We start from the raw sequence: 19,106 nt of genomic DNA, 5'->3' as shown, positions 1-19,106 counted from the left end.
AGAAATCAAGAATTTTAAAGAGACTTCAAATTCAGACTAAAGGTAACACCCTGTTGACCCCACCAGTGTCCTGTTCAACCTGGACAGCCTGCACCCAGGGCGTGTGTTTCACTTTGATGTCAGCTGTTAGCCTGCGTGTGATGTGTTCTAGTGCACCAATGAGTCTTGTGGACTGTTTGCCTACTGAATGTTATCAACTGCCTCCGCAGAAAACTCCTTGGTAGCTGTTGTCACTTTACATTAGTAAGTGATTATTCACTGCTTTGTGTGACCGTTTTCAAAGTGCCTGCTGTCACCCCACTCCTGCCTTTGAAATGTTATCAAGCGACTTGGCCAGTGGTGTGTGTTTATTTTGTAGCCTTCGTTTGGTGAGGGAAGCGTCAAGGTTTTCATCCACTATCTCTGTTTTGCATCTCTGGTGAGCATCCACAGTGTTGCAAGGGACACGAGAGAGCGTTTCTTGTTCACCTACCTCACTCTTCAAGTTCGGCATTTGTATCGAACAGCGGTGCTCTGCCCTTGTCTGTTCTTTTCTGCCGTCTGATGACGTTGTTGAATGTCGTGGGGGAGTTGGTAAATGCCTTGATGACGTCTGACTGCTCTTCGAATCTTCACGTCTGAGTACGTTCTTCAAGCTCCAGCCCTGTCTACGCGACATAACGTGAGGAATGTCTAGAAAACTTCACTACGTGTTGAGAAGCCATTTTGTTGCTCTGGTAACCAGTTCACCTTTGGCAACGCAACTTTCTCCGACGATGCGCACGTCTTTTGCGCATTCAAATTGTGCTCATTTCAAGTCGGCGATATCTAAGTTGAATATACGGCGTAGTATACAATTCGATTTTACCGCGTTTACATTTCAGCGCTCCGAGGAGATTCACACACACTGCTATTTTGAACACGGCAAACTTATTTTGGGCCAAGTACTTTTTGGCAACACGTTTTCTTCCTATGTGGACAGACTCGTCTCTCCAAGTCTTAATGGCTGGTGCTGTTGGTAAGAGGAGGACGTTACGAAGAGGTAACAAATCTTTGTCTACAGAACAGATGCGAGATCCCGGATGAACTTCTAAACGTTGTGACTCTTCATTTAAAAAAAAAAAAATGCTGTTCAACGATTGCTCATGGAAACATTTCCTTTATTTTGTTGTTTGCTGGCAGCAGCATTAAGTCTTGTGTATATGAGGAGAAAGTTTGAGAGGGGTCTTACAATTAATATTTGTCTGCAATGTCTATTTTTCATTTCGCTAGTGTGTGAAGTCTTGTGGTATTTCTTGTTGACATTTGCGAGGGTAGTTTGTGACCTAATGCTCTGAATCTGTCTTCAGACAAGGTGGTGTTTTAAGGGTCAGTACCCTTAGCTGTCCTCGTTTTTATTCATCCATATTGTCAGAGTTAATATCCTGAAGTGTACCCTATCTAGGGGAGGTGTGTCTGTGTGGGTAGTCCATGCATAGTATTACAATTTAGTTTTCTTTGTTCATATTTCTGCTAATGATACCTCATGCTAATGTTATCTCTGAACATATCATTTGTCTCATTGTTGTACTTTCCTGCTGATGTTGCATTTGAGGTATTTTGCCTATTGTGTTCTCTGTTCTGTTCCTATTCCATAAGGGAAGAGGATGTGTAGTAAATATCCTCTCCACTGTTCTTCACTAGATAGACTGTATTATGACTTCTGTGACATCATAGAATGCCTGGGTGACTCTCTGGCTCACAGGGTCTCTCTCTACCTGACTGTGGCAGTTGGTCAACTCAGACTGAGCTGTTAACATCTGGCTCCTGGTGGGGTCTTACTTCTGTACTTAAATATCTTGAAAGGAACTTACAATAAAGGATCTTGACATACACAGTGGACTGTGCATCTTCCTTTACTACACAGTCCAGCCCAAACTGCCAAGCCATGCCTTCCCTGGACCAGAAACAAGCTTCCGAGGACCGGTTTCTGGCTTATTACTGGCAGGACAATTTGGATTTTGTTTCCAATATGCATTTTTGAGCAGCATCTAAAACATATACCAGCTGTTCTTCTGATGGAGCCTTTTGTTGAGTTACTTCTTACTTCAACTAAAACAACAACTTCAGTCTCGTTAGATATACATGGTGCACCAGAAGTGAAAGATTCTGCAGACATCAACTTTGTAGATATATTTGACCTTTCTATACCCATTGCAGTTTCAATTGTCTCCACTAGACTAGGGTCTGTGCAGGTCAATAACCTTTCTTGAATTTTATTTGAAAAACAGCTGTATACAAACTGGTCACTATGCAAATGTCTAGCGCACAACTAAAATTGCATGTGGAGGCTAACAGCCAGAGTGCAGAAATGTCCTCTTCAACAGACTCATCAAAATTTAGTTTTCTCTTCATGAGATTAAAACGTTCAAGTAAAATACTTGCCTCTTCGGAAAAAGTCCGAAAAAAGAGGCATAAACATTCCAAGCCTCATGTGTCCCTGTGGTAAATTATTGAAAACCTGTTGCACCACGCAACCAAGTGGTTTTCAAATGATGTAAACCAGTGTTTCCATAGCTTAACTGCTTTGCCTGGAGCAGTAAGAAAATGCAACATTTGAAGAAGTTGGTTATTAAATGCCATATTAATACAGTTTATGAGCACAGCATATAAATAATTTCAGGACAACCAATTAAATGAATAAAAGAACATATAGATAATAATGAGCAACAGTAATAGGGTAGATGAAATCCCCAAGTAAAACAATTTGAGTTGCTGAATTACTATGATAAAGGTATGCCTGTTACTGAGTGTGCAGGCTTAGCAATTATTACTTTTTAAACTGGAAAGTGTGCCTGTCACCGAATGGGCAGGCAATATTACATTTTATGAATACAATGTGCCTGTCACCGACGGTGCAGGCAATATTAACTTTTATAAATACGGTGTGCCTGTCACCAAAGGTGCAGGTAGGTATGGTAAAGTACTTGCTGTATTAAAGATGGCCACCGGGATCGTAGCACATCGTGGCGACGCTCAGGTTGCCTAGCAACGAACATTTGACATCCGCATCAGAAATGCACGACTGGGATCGTCTGGAATATTTCCCAAAGATCCTACCTGGAGACCAGAAGTTCCCAGGTGCGGCTCTAAGTCCGGAAAGCGTCCCGACTGGCACGAAGATTAATCGCAGCTCCTCAAGGAAGAAGGAGAAAAATAAATGTTGAAGATAGCTGGCCGGTGGGCTTAACAACGATATCCCATCCTCGTCGCCCACTATTGTTGTAGACACAAAGAAGATCCAATGAAGTAAAGGTGAATTATCTTCCATTTATTGTGTTGCAGCAACGAAGCTCACGACCACTCTTCTGCTGTCCTCGGTGCAACTGTCGCATCGGCATGAGCTGGTGCAGAACACCGAGGAACGGCAGAACACAGGCCGCCCTTGAATAAATATAACTGGTCCCGAGCAAGGGACAATAACAAGTTGTCCCTAAAGGCAAAGAACAACTTGTTAACAAAACAGAGTCAGGTCTTGCAGTAGTGAAAAACAACTTCCAGGACATGTAAAAGTTAAAAGTACATGTCCACCTTTTTAAATACACTGTGCCCTGGCCTGTGGCCTGTGGTTAGGGCCAATGCTAGGAGTGACTTACATGTACTAAAAAGGAGGATTAGGGCTGCAAAAGGTTTATCTTGCCCGGTCAAAATGGCAGCTTAAAACTCCACAGACAGGCTGTATTTGCAGGCATGAGACATTTTTAAAGGGTTACAGGAGTGGACAACAAGCGCTGCAGGCCCACTAGTAGCATTTAATTTACAGGCCCTGGGTACAAGTAGTACCACTTTACTAGGGTCTTAAAAGTAAACTAAATGTGTTATTTACGTGTAAGCCAATTTTACCATGTTTAAAGGAGATAGCGCAAGCATTTTAGCACTGGTTAACAGTGGTAAAATGTTCGGAGCCCTAAAAGCCAACAAAAACTGGCACGGAAAACAGGAGGGTGAAGGCAAAAAGTTTGGGGATGACACTGCAGAAAGGGTCATGGCCAACACTGACCCTACCTTTCGAATCAAATATGTGTTGTAATAAGTAAATGATCCCAAGATAGGAGTATCCACACATTGGTAAGAAATAATCCAGGAGGTTTATTTAGAAACACATGTAGAATTAAGGAGTACGTGACCAGTGTTCACCGATCCCGACCATCAACTGTCAAAAAGTTGTGATCTGGAACGCGAACACACAACAGACTAGTGGAATCCCAAGGCAACAGTACATATCCGAAAGTTTCAAAATCAGTGCACATCAAACCAATGCCCTTACAGAAAGCAATGTGCTAATGAATATTAGGTAGACACAGTACAACACCCTGTCAATCAGTTGTGCCATTCAGAGAGTTTTGCCTTTTCTGCCAACACCTCTTCAGCTGTATAATGTAACCCAGGAGGTATCCATCTTTTAAACAAATAAGCTTCAGAAATCCCTAAGAATAGTTTGTCTATTTTGTTGAGAAAATTGCACTTGCAGCATTGCTGGAAAATTGAGACGCAATAGAATAGGTGTGGGAGGTCGGCGGGTTAGTGAAATGTCTTTTCTATTCCTGGACAGTCTGTTTTGGTATTTCTAACCACAGAAAGGGGACTCCTTTTTTCTAAATTTCAGGAATAGGTGAAACAAGCATGAGAATTTCTATAAAAAGTGCAGTGAAGGAAGGTCCTACACTCTTGAGTTAGAACGGCTTGCAACGCTGCATGCTCTTTTGAACACCCTCTGGATACCAATACAAATCAGTAAAAAGTCACTTCTGTAACATGGAATTTAATTTTTTTCTAAATTTGTATATGATCTATACGTATCCATACATTGAAAGACAGAACTATGTTTTCCACGTATTTCTTTTCTGAGGAATTATGTCTTAAAGTATCCTCTTTTTACAGGCTTGACGATTGGTTTACACATTCACACGCTTCATGTAAGAAAAACTGAAGAACAGTGGGTTCCCTCCGAAAACAGAAGTCATCACCTGGCACGTATAGTGGCCACTCGTTCAAAATCAAGTATCAGGGGATATGTATGCCATTTATCCACTTGCATATGTTTGACAGAAAATTTGGCTTGAGACACAGAATGGGCAAAGGATATCTATGTTTAATAGGTTCCTGGCACCCTAAAATATATGTCTTTTTATATTCTTTCAGATTAATACGAATGGAGAGGCAGTTGACGACTCTGTGAGATACCTTTATAGCCAACCTTTACTTTTTGAGATGCTTATTTTTTGTTCCGGTGAGGATATTTATCCAATTGCAAGGGACACTGGTATATGGCTTCAGGTCTGCCCAACAATGCATAAACTTCACCTCTGTATTGTAATGCACCCTTTCATAGTCTTGGTGGCATGAGAGTAAATGGAACGAAGTGACATCGATCTTTACAAATTGTGAGTGGGAAGACAAATGTCATTGAGTAGGCATTCGGCCTGGTATAATGGGGGCAAGGCATAGTAACTCTATTTGTAATGAACTGACTGGCGAGAGAGTGATTGCTTTTCCCTCCGACCAATTGCTGCTTTTTGTCCAGTGAGCAAAGGTGCCTTTTGAATAATAGTAAATTATGAGCTCGACTCAGTTCAGTTCAGTAGATCTTTATTTCGATGATTAAAAAGCATCATAAAAATAAATTTTACAAAATTCATTAATTACATTTCTGAACCGTGTTACATTAAAAACAAAGTTTATACAATTAAAACATGTGGTATTATATACATCATTGCTCAACCTCTCGTACTTCTTAATCTTACTGCTACTTTTAGGAAATTCATAATAGAGCATAGAGTACGCATGTCATTTGCTCTTTGCAAAAAAAGTAGTGCAGTTTTAGCATGACGGAATTTTGCCTCTTTTAGAATATCCACAAGAAATCTGCGACGGGGAATTCGATAAAAAGAACACAAGAGTACAAAATGAAGGGTGTCCTGCGGAGACCTATTGTCGCAGGCACCCTTCTGCTCAATTGTTAAGGTAAAACCTGAAGGATAAGCTAAAATATTAGGTAACAAATTGAGCCTAAAACGACACATTAAAAATCTGTCCTGCTGGTTGTGCATCAGGAATAAATAAGGTTCCATACCCTCCCCGTTGCTTACTAAACAATGTGCCACAACTGATCTTTTTAGTGAGTCAGAGTTTAATCTGCCCAATTCAAGTTTTTCTAATAGCAGTTTTTTAATTCGATATTTACAAGAGGTGGCAATTGAAGTCGGGTCGCTAAAGAGTATCTGCTGATCTATGATCCCTAGGGTATCCTTAACACTTATCTTTTTGTAAACAATCTCCAGCTATTACCCTGCTTAATTCAGCTTCGGGATTTACCCAGATTCTGAGCCATGTCATGATGGGTCTCACCTTCACCTGATCTGTAATATATGGAATCCCAAGCTCAGTGTGTGCAATTTCTGCTGGGGTACTCTGCAATATCTTCAGGATCCTGCGTAGGAATTTGTCTTCCTCCAGTTGTAATTGTCTTGCTTCACTAAAACCCCAGACCTCTGCACCATACAGAGCCTTTGCAGTGCTTACAGCTCCATATAGATTCATTACTTGCTCTGGTGACCAACGGCCCAGCCTACGGGCAAAGTTTAGTATTGCACCGTTTGCGGAAACCAGCGTTCTGCACCTTTCCTCGATTAAGGAATCAAAGTTTATATCCCCATCAAATAAAAGACCCAGGTAGGAAAAGGTGCTTACGGTTTCTAATGTGTGGGACCCTATTTTAAATGCAAATTTCCTAAAAGGTTTTTTGCCCGCCACCATCACGAAGGATTTGCTCAAGTTCACGGACAAGTCTAGATTGTCCATGAACTTCACAAAACCATCAACGAGGTGTTGTAGACTCAGGGCTGTTCGTGCAAGCAGGACCGCGTCATCCGCATACAACAGTACCGGAATATGACGCGTTCCTGCTTTGGGGCAATCCACATTCAAGCCAACCAGTGTTCTCTCCAGATCATTTATGTATAATGAAAATAAAAAGGGAGCAAGGATACACCCCTGCCTCACTCCGCTGGTGCACAGGAAGGGATCAGTACTCCCCCCCCGTGCTATAGCGGACCTTGGCAGTGGTGTTCCAATGTGGTTCTTTTAGGATATTTATGAGTCCAGAGTCAATTCCCAGATTACTCATCATGGCCCACAGTTTGTTCCTATTTACATTATCAAAGGCCACAGCCAAATCCATAAAACCCATATAGACTGTTCCATTGTTAGCTTTTGTGTATTTAGCAACTAATAAATAGAGGTTAAGACATTGATCGCTAGTTGGTTTACCCGATCTAAAACTATATTGGGTGTCTGCTATAGTGTGGTGCTCTTCTGTCCAGGCCATAAGGCGATTCAGTACCGCCCTGCCCAGTAATTTGGCTGACACATCGATCACCGATATTGGTCTATAGCATTGGGCGTTGTCCCTGCTCCCCTTCTTGAAGATAGGGACAATTAATGCGGTAGACCAAGATCGCGGAAGCCCAGATTTTATAGCTGCATTTAACACCCATGTCATGATAGGAGCCCAGAGGTCGATGTTACTTAGATAAAGGTCTGGTGGCATGCCATCGGGCCCTGGTGCTTTGTTTCGGGTCAGGCCTTGAATAGCTTCGATTATTTCCTGAAGTGAAAATTCTGGTTCCATGGACTGGACCCGTCCCAACCCCCTACAGAGACTGTATCGCAAGTGTGATTGTAAAGGCCCTTGAAATGAGTCACCCACTGTTCGGGGAGTATATTAGTGCTAATCACCGGGGCACTACTGTCTTGAAAACAAGGCCTGTTGATAATTTTCCAAAATTCATTGTAATCCCTATTCTCCCCTGCCTCCCTCAGGTCGGCCCAAACTTCCGCTTGCAGCATAATCTTCCTCTGTTTTACTTTGGTTTTATATATATGTCTACAGAGGGCTACTTTCTGCTTGTCCCTGGGGTGAATTTTGAGACATGATTTTAAATCTCTCAGTCCTCGAGAGCAGTCGGTATCAAACCATCGTGGTTGTGTTATGTTCTTTTTAGGACCTTTTGTTTTCAATAGTCCGTCAACCAAGTTGGTTAAGGACTCGAACGCTGAGACCAGCACACCTCCCTCTACTGTAGGTTCGAGACAATCTTGTATCTGCTTTTGACCTTTTTCTATTAGAGTTCTAGAGAATTCCTGGGCATTAATTTTTGACCACCTAGTTGCCTCCCCTGATCCGCTGGCCGCACCTGAATATCCACCGGTTTACTCTTTGTAGAGCGACCGCTATATATTAATTCCAGAATTAGGGGGTTGTGGTCACTAAAGGGACTCCAGTCCGTTCTCACCTCTTTAACCCGATCTTTTGCAAAAATAGATATCATCGTATAGTCTATAATATAGGAGCATCCTCTGCCTTTGAATGTTGGTGTAAGAGTACCCTCTTTTCCCGGGGCCGCCAAATCTACTGTATGTGTGAGAGCGTAAGTGTCTAATAGCTTCATTAGTGATGTTCCCTCCTTATTATGCTCAAAATGTGGCCCACTCTCTATCGGGCAAGATGACCAATCAGCGCTTACAGGAAACAGCTTTGGGCATAGATGGCAATTTAAATCACCCATCACCAGGACAGTTGGTTCTCCACCCCCTTTCCTTTGCTCAATCTCTTGATTAAGTCTGCTGTCTAGTTCCTGAATTACTGCATTATTCCCATCTACAGGCCCTGAGTTATAGATATTAAATATCAGTAACCTCAGCCCTTGCCCTTGAAATACAACTGCCTGGAGGGTATGCAACGTCCAAGAGGGTTGTGTCCATGTGCCTTCTAGCTCAAGGTCAACATACAGTGCTAGCCCTCCCTTTGCCCTGCCTGATCTGCCTTCTTGAGCTGGCACAAAGAAACATTTATAACCCTCTATTTGGTAGGGCGAGGATTCAACCGCCCACGTCTCCTGGAACGCTAATATATGGAAACCGCGAAGGTACTTCCTCCTATCCTCAATTCAAATTTCCCCGCCAGGCCTGCTATATTCCAGGACAATAGAATCAGTCCTTCCCTAGGTACTTTTCCACCCTTTGCTCCCTGATTGTATGGCCTGGGTTCATCCTTCCTAAACAATGTAACCCCTTGGTCTCCCTCTCCTTCCATTACTAGGGGTTCTTCGGCCCTCTTTGCTTGATAGCTTTCCATGGCCCCATTTGCACTACGTTCATTGCCCACCCTTGTACCCATCTTCTCTTGCCAATTCCCTGTTTGGCGTAGTCAATCGTTTTCATCAAGGGACAGTAGCGGACTGAATCTGTTTGCCCACTGGGGGTAGCCCTGGTTTGGTATGATCGGGCCTATCTGCTCGTGCATTCTAGCCCAGTGTCTAGCTGGTGCCCTTCCTGTACTACAGTTGGTATAGCTCGGAGTGTGTATAACACGTTTCCTCGGGTAGAAGTATCCTAGTGGTAAAGTACGTATAGTACTAGTCTGGTTCCTGTTACAGTTACCTAGTATGTATTCCTCTAGGTTGATGTTCCTAAAATTCACCACAATACAATCCCCTGTGATGTCTTTCCTCCTGCTACCTAACCAGTTTGCTCTTCTCACATGAAGAATCTCCCCACATTCCCCACCTTTCAGGGGCCTATGTATATTCAGCCACTTAATTATCTTATTTTTCAGTTCCATATGTGATTCTTTCTCCGTTGCCCTAAGTTCGGGTGCCCCGGCAAAAACAATAACATAAGGACATGCTTCAGGGGGCAAGTTTATATGTGGTGAAGGGTAGTCTGCTCTGTCATTCGACTCATGACCTGTCTGGTTTATTTCAATCAAACTCTGAGTTGTGGAATTCCCTGTTTGCCCTATCAATACATTTGTTCGCTGTTGAACCTTGTCGGTATCCTTGTTTCCCCCCTTCTGGATGTTTCCCCTCTCTACCTGGGTTGTAAGTTTGGGTGATTCATGCACTTGTGCAATGGTACATTGCACGTTACTAACACAGTTATTATTGCCAGCTGTTTGCCCGGATTGCGTAATAGCTGCTGGGGTAGGGTTTGCTGTTATGTACTGCTTGTGGGGCCCTTTGACTTTCCCTGCTTAGTCAGTTCATTTGCCATTTTATCTAGTCTGCTAATTATTGGTTTTAACTGACTCATAATAAAGGCTTCCAGGCGTTTTTGGAGGTCTCCTATTACATCATCCATCCATCCTGGTGGACCTGGGTGGCATGACGCTACTACTTCCGTAACCACCTCATCCTTGTCTTTTGGTCCGTGTGCGACCGTGCTTGATTTGTTTTTTCGAGGTTGGCCCTTCCTGCAGCCCCCTTGTTTATCTGCCGCTACCTTTACTACCAGCTGCACACAGGCAATACCTTCAGTTGAGTTTTCCAGGGTGTCAGTATGAGAAATTGCTGATGTATTTGAATCCGTAGGTTGTCTGGGTGTGGCTGGGATAGGTATCGGTGAAATAGACAAGCTCCTCTCCGTACGCTCCATTTCCCCGATGACTTTCCTCAACATCAGGTCAATCACGGTAGGTTGTGCTTTATGGGGCAACACAACATTTGGCTCGAGGTCTGAGGGGTTTGGGGTGCGGGACGAGTGTGCTTTGCCTGTGGCAGAGCACGTTTTCGCTTTGTTAGACATAGCGAAACTAAAAGGAGGATGCAAGAACTTACACCTACCAACCGCTGCTCTCCCTCCTTCGCTAGTGAGCTAGTAAGTAAGACCTCCCTATTATGAGACAGATTATATAAATTATCTCCTCCCCTTCCCACAATTGCACAATAGTTTGTAGTCCACTATTTATACCGTCCTTTAAAAACAGTTCAAACTTATTTTGGCGTCGTGGTACCGGACTAAGTGGACAAGCTCGTTGTAGTGTACCTTTTGGAAGGGTCAAAGGAGGTGGCCCAGCCCAGCCTCCTCTGGCCGCTGATGGTCGCAGATGGTCCCGCCCTTGTCCCGGGCTTCCCCCGGCGAGGCCCGCGCGCATCCCGCGACGCGGGGGCTATGCTTGGATTTTGTAGCGCCTCCAGGCACGTGATTGGCAGCAGGCGATCGTTGAGGATATCGCTGGGGAGTCTGGGGGAGGTAGTCCTCTCCTCCGCTCGGCGGCCGCTGTGCAGGGCTAGCGGCGGCGGGAGAGAGAGTCCGGTGGCAAAAAGGCAAGTGGCTGTTGGAAACAAAGTTCGCCAACAGCTCGACTCTCAGAATCTTGATAGGTTTCTTACCACAAGACACTTTATAAGACACAATAGGTGAATACTTTGACTAAGAGCTGCTTGCACTGCTGACATTTTCAGTTATGTTTTCTATCTGCAATTGGAGTTTGAAGATATCTAACCAAACTCTAGTCCAATAAAGTCCTGTTGGCGGGTCTGTGGTATTCAAGAAACATACATTCTTCTATTGGTCGAACACTAAAGATTGAGATAACTTAACTAGTGACAGTGGATTCTAGTGTGTGCAGGGTGGTGGCTGCTAAATTTGAAATCCCTTCTGAGTTCCTGCTCAATGGGCATAGGCCATTCACTATCAGCTATGTGTTTTCTACACTTTCTGCAGTATACACATATATTGTTTTTTCTGTAGGCACAATTGTCTTCGATACACAGGGGTCCTTGTACCTTCCAGTCGACAAGGGCTCAGGGCTGGAGGTTCTGGGCATGGAGAGCTTCTCAACCTGGATCCATTAAAACCAGGGGAGGGCAAAAAATGTTTAGGAGTGTCTCTAGCTTGTACACTCCACAAAGTGATTTTCTAATTCCAACCCCAAATCAATTAAAGTTGCGCAGCAGGCTGCTGAATGTAGAAAAGGGTTATGATGTTTTTGTTAGTTCTTCTAACCTCAAATTAATTGAACTCTAAGATTTAACCCGTTCAAATGTTTTGATACATCAACATTTCTTATATTTGATTACTCCTAAATATTCCATGACCTGTTTCAGCCCCCTCACTACTGACCAAGTGACGAACATTGTCAAAACTATTAAAGCTGGCTCAGCCCTGGACCCCTGCCCGACCTCCGTGCTTGCAACTGTACTAGATACAGTTATCCCCATCATTACCGCCGTTTACCGCCGTTTGTAATACTATCCTGACAGCTGGAATCTTCCCGGACTCACTAAAAAATACCTTGATCAAACCCTTGTTAAAAAAGCCGGGCTCAGATAAAGGCGAATTAAAAAACTATCGCCCTATAGCGAGCCTCACTTTCCTAGCCAAGGTCCTAGAAAAGGCCATGAACCAGCAGCTATCAGCCTATATAGAATCCCACAAGTTGCTGGATGACACCCAGTTCGGTTTCCGAAAAAATCATGGCACAGAGACCGCTCTCATCAAAGCGGCTGATGACATAAGAATCATCCGCGATCAAGGAGGAACTGCTCTACTGGTCCTTTTGGATCTCTCAGCGGCTTTCGACACGGTTGACCATAAGATCTTGGTCGACCGTGTCGAGAGGATGGGCATTCAGCTCACTGCTAGGGACTTACTTGCATCCTTTCTGGCCAACAGAACCCAGGCGGTCACACTGGGCCCCTACCAGTCGGCTGATCTGTCGCTACCGTGTGGGGTCCCTCAAGGCTCATCCCTAAGTCCGACACTGTTTAACATTTATGTGTCGGACCTTGCTAGTATCATCAAAGAGCATGGGATGAGCCTGACCTCATACGCTGACGACACTCAGCTGGTGCTGGCAATAAAGGGCGATGGTCAGAGGGTGGCAGAGGGATTCCAGAAGGGGATGATCACCATCGGCGAGTGGATGGCAAGGAATTGCCTAAAGCTCAACTCCGATAAAACGGAGGTGGTCATCTTCGGCAATCTCTCACCAGTATGGTCCGATACATGGTGGCCATCGGCCTTGGGCACACCACCATCCCCCACGGTCAAAGTTAGAAACCTAGGCGTTATTTTTGATGACCAACTTAACTTCATGGCCCATGCAAACAAGGTGGCAGCCAACGCCCACTACAAGCTTAGAACGGTAAGGAAAATTATACCGTTTCTACCAGATTCAGCAGCCAAAACGTTAGTCACTACTTTAGTTCTGACATCACTGGATTACTGCAACGGTCTGCTGCTCAATGCTCAGAGCAGAGTCACCAAAAAACTACAGACCGTGCAAAATGCTGCTGCTCGCGTACTATCAAAAAAAACCAAATTTGCACCTATCTCAGATACTTTGAAAAATTACCACTGGTTGTCCATCCACAACAGGGTAAAATTCAAAGTTCTGTGCATAGTGTATAAAACACTACAGGATCAAGGACCTTCTTTTCTTAAACATCAACTGATTCCCTACAATCCATCGAGAACCCTCCGATCCACCTCACTCAACCAACTAGTGGTTCAACGTAGCCGAACAGTCTCATGGGGTGATCGCCGCTTCTCAATCGCGGCTCCTAGACTCTGGAACACCCTTCCGAATCACCTGAAAGTTTGTCCCTCTCTTCTTCAGTTCAGAAAAAAACTGAAAACGTGGTTATTTAATCAGTAATCCACATCCCTGTACTCACCGATCATGCCGTGGTTACAATGCAAGTTAGCGCCGAGACGCCCAAGGGTAATTGTACGCGCTCTACAAATATCATAAACATAAACATAACCTTGATGAAGTTCCATGAGCTCAATATCCAGTGAAAGAACAACCAAACAATGATTAACTATCGTCATTATACAGGATTGGTCTTTGTGGCGAGAGAGGGGTCTTGGATGTGAATTCGGTTTGTTGCAATGGAGTAGTGCAGCTGGATTGCTCCATTTTATTGTAATTAGCGTTGGTGCAATGTTTTGGCTAAGACAACAGGTAACTCAATCAAGGGGTGGTAGGGTGGTCTCACAACTGCATTTGGTGTGACTGAACAACAGGAAGTGACACCTGATTTGAGGCTATTGAGCAGCCATCATTTGTTATATATTAAACTGTCAAAGCTGTGTGTGTTAGATTTGTTGCAGCTATAGTTAAAAAATGATGTATTCATATTTCATAAGTTGTCACTTTATTACAAAATATATTCCTAAATAGAATTTGCACTAGCTTGGCTAAAATGTAAACTCCATAATACAGTGGATGGAGTATTATAACTTTCACAGTAAAGGACTTCTATATCATTTACTGCTAATTCATATGTTTTAATAGTGATGACACCCAGAGATTTTATGAGGGACATATTGTTTTCATGCTTAAATCAGAATATAAAATATTTCTAGATTTCAGCTGCTCAATAGACTGAGGCTGGTGTTTCTATTTTGTCAGCAGTTAAAACATTTTGATCTTTGAGCCACAATAAGACAAATTGAAGGACAGTAATGCATTGTTCTGTCTTGTTTTATTGTCGAGGTTTTACTATGTTGAAACCAAGTATTCATTAAGGAAAACCTTGCTCCAGGTAGATAAAATAGGCGAGTACCTCAAATGATTAGCCATTCAGCCTTGGTATTGTTGTCATCAGATGATGTGGGCCGGATTGCAAAACATTTTTGACTAGCACTATTAGATGTTCTTGGTTGTAAGATAAGATACTGCTTGGTGCAAACAATGTTTCTTGCCATAGTAGAAAAGCAGAATTGTTGTGGTGATAATGTGTGGAAAGAATGTTTGTGCATACTTAAGCAAACAAACTGCAGTTGAGATACCACATTACTTCAACAATATATTACAATATAACAACAGTATAGCACATAACAATGTAACAATGCAACAATAAGCCCAACAACAAATACACAGCACAATGGCAGAAAAGAGCGCACCAATTAAATGCAACACAACAACAACACAATTACAAAATAATTACAAAACAAAAATACATCACAATTTAGAAACACACCAATAAAACACAGCATCCAAACAGAGCATGACAACAGAGCCGAATAAAATAGAAGCTCAAAACATCATATGAAAACACATTCCCATTTGTGGTTGCATTGTAAATGTTCCGGGGTCTGTAGTGTGGTTCTAATATGTTTTTGGCATGCTGTGTTTGTGCGCTTATTCAGTTTTGTTGCAGTGTGAAAACAGCATTCTGGGGGTGGTAAAGTGTGATGACAGACAATGTTTCTGCATATTTGTTGGGTTGCATTTTGTTGTGGTGGTGATGTGTTGTGATGTTCTTTTGTGCAGTTGTCTTTGTGTGCTGAATTATTATCTTGTGCTTTTGGTGTATTATGCTCTGTTTTTTACTCTTGTAATGTGTTGTGCCAGGCTGCTTGTTACTTGTTTCGGTATGTTGATTTGTGTTATCCTGTTGTGTTATTTACACTCACAGGCAACAGCTGTGATAAAGAATAGCTAAACAACTTTTTCTCACTGAAATAAGGTATGCTGTGTGATCTATCTTAAGAAACTAGGGGGCATATTATCAAGGACAGGCGATACATTATCGCCGCTTTTATCGACAGGAAACTGCTGATAAAGCGGCGATAATGGCCTTGATAATATGCTCTATGAATTCCAATCGAAGCCCATGTTAAAACATCTAACATGGGCTTCGATTGGAATTCATAGAGCATATTATCAAGGCCATTATCGCCGCTTTATCGGCAGTTTCCTGTCGATAAAAGCGGCGATAATGTATCGCCTGTCCTTGATAATATGCCCCCTAGTTTCTTAAGATAGATCACACAGCATACCTTATTTCAGTGAAAAAAAGTTGTTTAGCTATTCTTTATCACAGCTGTTGCCTGTGAGTGTAAATAACACAACAGGATAACACAAATCAACATACCGAAACATGTTAAAACATCTAACATGGGCTTCGATTGGAATTCATAGAGCATATTATCATGGCCATTATCGCCGCTTTATCGGCAGTTTCCTGTCGATAAAAGCGGCGATAATGTATCGCCTGTCCTTGATAATATGCCCCTTGATTTATAAGTTTTCTATCTACTGCTTCTGCTTTCGGACAGCACTTAGAAGTATTGATAGGGTGTTAGGGTGCTAGCAATGTACGAACCATGATAGGAGTGTCCATATTGTTTTCACTGGCTATGTCATACATAGTTACATTTATTTTTTCATTCTGACTGGTTACGGTTCAGATTTTACAGACTAGACTTGGGTTTTAGAAATACACATTTTAAGGTTCATACCCTGATTCTTAGTGCTCTTTTGAGTGTGTTATGCATTTGGGAAAGAGAGGCTGGAGTCCCACTGTTTCCCTGAACTCATCTAGTGAGACTGGTAGTAACCAGAAAATACTTCCGACACAGTACTGATCAGTGGTTTGTGTGCAGGTCACAAGATAAGTGGATTTCTAATTTGTGTTGGTGCATTAAACTAAGTCCTTGTACCAGTTGGTTAGAAATCCAACCCCTGCTGCTGTTGCGGTGGAGGGCCAAGATTGTGTGAGTAGAGTTAATGGTGGAAAGACAAGACCTCACTCAATAGGAGAAGTTGATGAAAACATGACTTTGAGACAGAGTTCATCTGGCCATTAAACTGAACATATTAAGCTCATAGTTCATATATTAAAAGAATACCCGAGTGCCTCTGTCATGAGTACCATTGTGGGGTATCTGTGCAAATGGTTTCAGCCTAGCACAAGGACTTCTATTTTATCTGTGTTACAATTTAAAATGTTTTCACCCTTCCATTCTTGTATGGTCCAACACAGTGATGAAAGTTTCGTCAAGAAGCAGAAATAGTTGCATGGCGATTTAGGGCAGAGATGTGCACCCAATCTTCTGATACCCTCTATAGTCTGTGTGTTGATGCAAATAGGATCAGTGATGGGAGTACTTGCAGTGGATACCACTGCTGATATGCAGAGGGGCCAATTGGAAGGCCTCAGATAAAGAAGAAAAAACAACGAAGAACAACTGCTGGTGATTTCTGCTGAGACTAGCCTTTCAATCAGGATGGTATTAATGGATTGCGAAACACTGGTTCTCAAACTTGCAGGTCTAGAATCATCTTAAGATTGTCCATGGCTTCCACTACAACAGTTTGCAACCCTTTACATTAATGGAAATTACCATGCGTGAGATCAACAAATTTGGCCTTCTCAAAATGGTCAGAGAACCTACAAAGATTATTATTCAGTTTTTGCAATGTCTGCAAAGCAAGTACAGACTAATAGCATGCCTGCTCCTTCTGGTTACGATGTGCCTCATATGAAGTGGTGTACCAACCCCAACCTTAATGTTATGAGCAACCATCCCAGGCTTGAGAGAGGAGTTGAGATTTCTGGTGATGTCTAACAACTTGCATGTAACAAGATTATGAAGAATGGACACATGATTAACATATGAACCTAATTTAAGCTCTGAGCATCAACTTCTGGAAATTTGACATGGAAAGGGCATCAAGTAAATTGCATTGTAGTAGAGTATTTAAAGCACGGTCAATTATTTTTTTCAGGTGGAAAGAGCAGGGAACAATAAATACAAATTTAAATGAAATGTTTGATCTTTTCTTAAAATAATGAACAATCAAGAGTGAGGTGAATCACAATAGATCTTCATTACTCATCAGACATTAATTTTAAAGATTCTACCATATAGTTCTGCTATATGTTTAGATCATTTGAGTAAAGACAATACTTTATGTTAATTATATCAAATTCAATTGATGACTTTGGGCCTCATTTATGAAAAGTGTTGCATCGCTGGGGAAAACAGAGATGCAACACTTTTGAGCTCAGTTCAAAGTTGCCGACCACCGCTGAGAGTCAGTTTTGGGAAACTTACCTGCCAGGGCACCTCTGAGGAAAGCAGCCGCCACCGCCGAGAGACACAGGGGGACATATTATCGCGGACGGACGCCGGAGGGGAGGAGGACTACACCTCCCAGCGTTCATAGTGCTGCGCACGCCCAATCAGAGTGCCAGGAGCGCCAGGAGGCGGACAAAAGGACGCTTGGGCTCCCGCGACGCTGGAGCTTGGTTAAAAGTTGCCGACCACCGCTGAGAGTCAGTTTTGGGAAACTTACCTGCCGGGGCACCTCTGAGGAAAGCAGCCGCCACCGCCAAGAGTCACAGGGGGACATATTATCGCGGACAGACGCCGGAGGGGAGGAGGACTACACCTTCCAGCGTCCCTAGCGCCGCACACGCCGCGCACGCCCAATCAGAACTCCAGGAGGCGGATAAAAGGAAGCATGGCCTCCTGCAACGCGGGACAAGGGCGGGGCCATCTGTGGCCATCAGGGGCCGGAAGAGGCTGGGCTGGGCCACCCCACTAAGAAGTTGGACTTGGTACCTTTAGTTAGTTTTGTGGTATAATTTCATTTACTGACTATTGTTTTGTGTATTTTGGCTAAAGCATGAATAAGATCAATACCCCCAAAAACAGATCCGTGGTAGGGACCTTAGACGCCTTTTTGTTAAGGGCAGAATCCGTTCTTAACCACAAAATTGCGCTCACTCAGCGAAGATTGTCCCTTGAACCCCCTCTCCAGCCCAGTAGACTCTCTTTGACACCTACGATGCTGCCATCGAACGTAATAGCTATTGATGAGACCTCTTCTTTAATTGCTGGTTCTCCAGGTCAGGTGGGACCTGATTCCCCTTTAAGTTCTAGTTTGGTATTATCACCCAGACATAATAATGTAAGTCCCCTCATAATAACCAGAGGGCAAAAGGCGAAATGTAAACGCAATCATATAAACAAGGAAGAACCCCCTGTAAATAACCCTAAAGGGAAGGCTAATCCAAATCAACGTAAAGTTGTTGCAAATCCCCCTGGAAGAAAAGGGAAAAAGGATATAAATGTAGCCAAGCCCAAGGGCCACGCAGATAGTGTTCCCGACCAAAATAGTTTAGATAAACCTGAAGAGGATGAGAACTTTTGGGGAAGAATGGAGACTTTGATGACGACACTCTTAGAGCCTATACACTTAAAAATTACTACTATAGAAACCCGGGTAGCTAATACAGAGGAAAAGATGACTAACATCTATCAATCCACCCAGATGGCTCATACCAACATATTAGTTCACCCATCCCCGGATAAAACGATAGAAAGCCCTGAGGGTTTGACTTCGGTTATGGATAAACCAAAAAACAGGGAGGCTAATACCATACTAGAACATGTTAATCCAGCGTGTAACATCGGAACCAGTGAGGCAAACTCAAAAGGCCCAAATAGGGGAGGTAACGCTAATGGTAACACTAACTGTGAGATAGGCAGAGACCAACCTGGCC

The sequence above is a fragment of the Lissotriton helveticus genome, chromosome 4_1, assembly GCF_964261635.1.
Source record: "Lissotriton helveticus chromosome 4_1, aLisHel1.1, whole genome shotgun sequence".
Lineage (NCBI taxonomy): Eukaryota > Metazoa > Chordata > Amphibia > Caudata > Salamandridae > Lissotriton > Lissotriton helveticus.
This window is presented reverse-complemented; position numbering follows the sequence as displayed.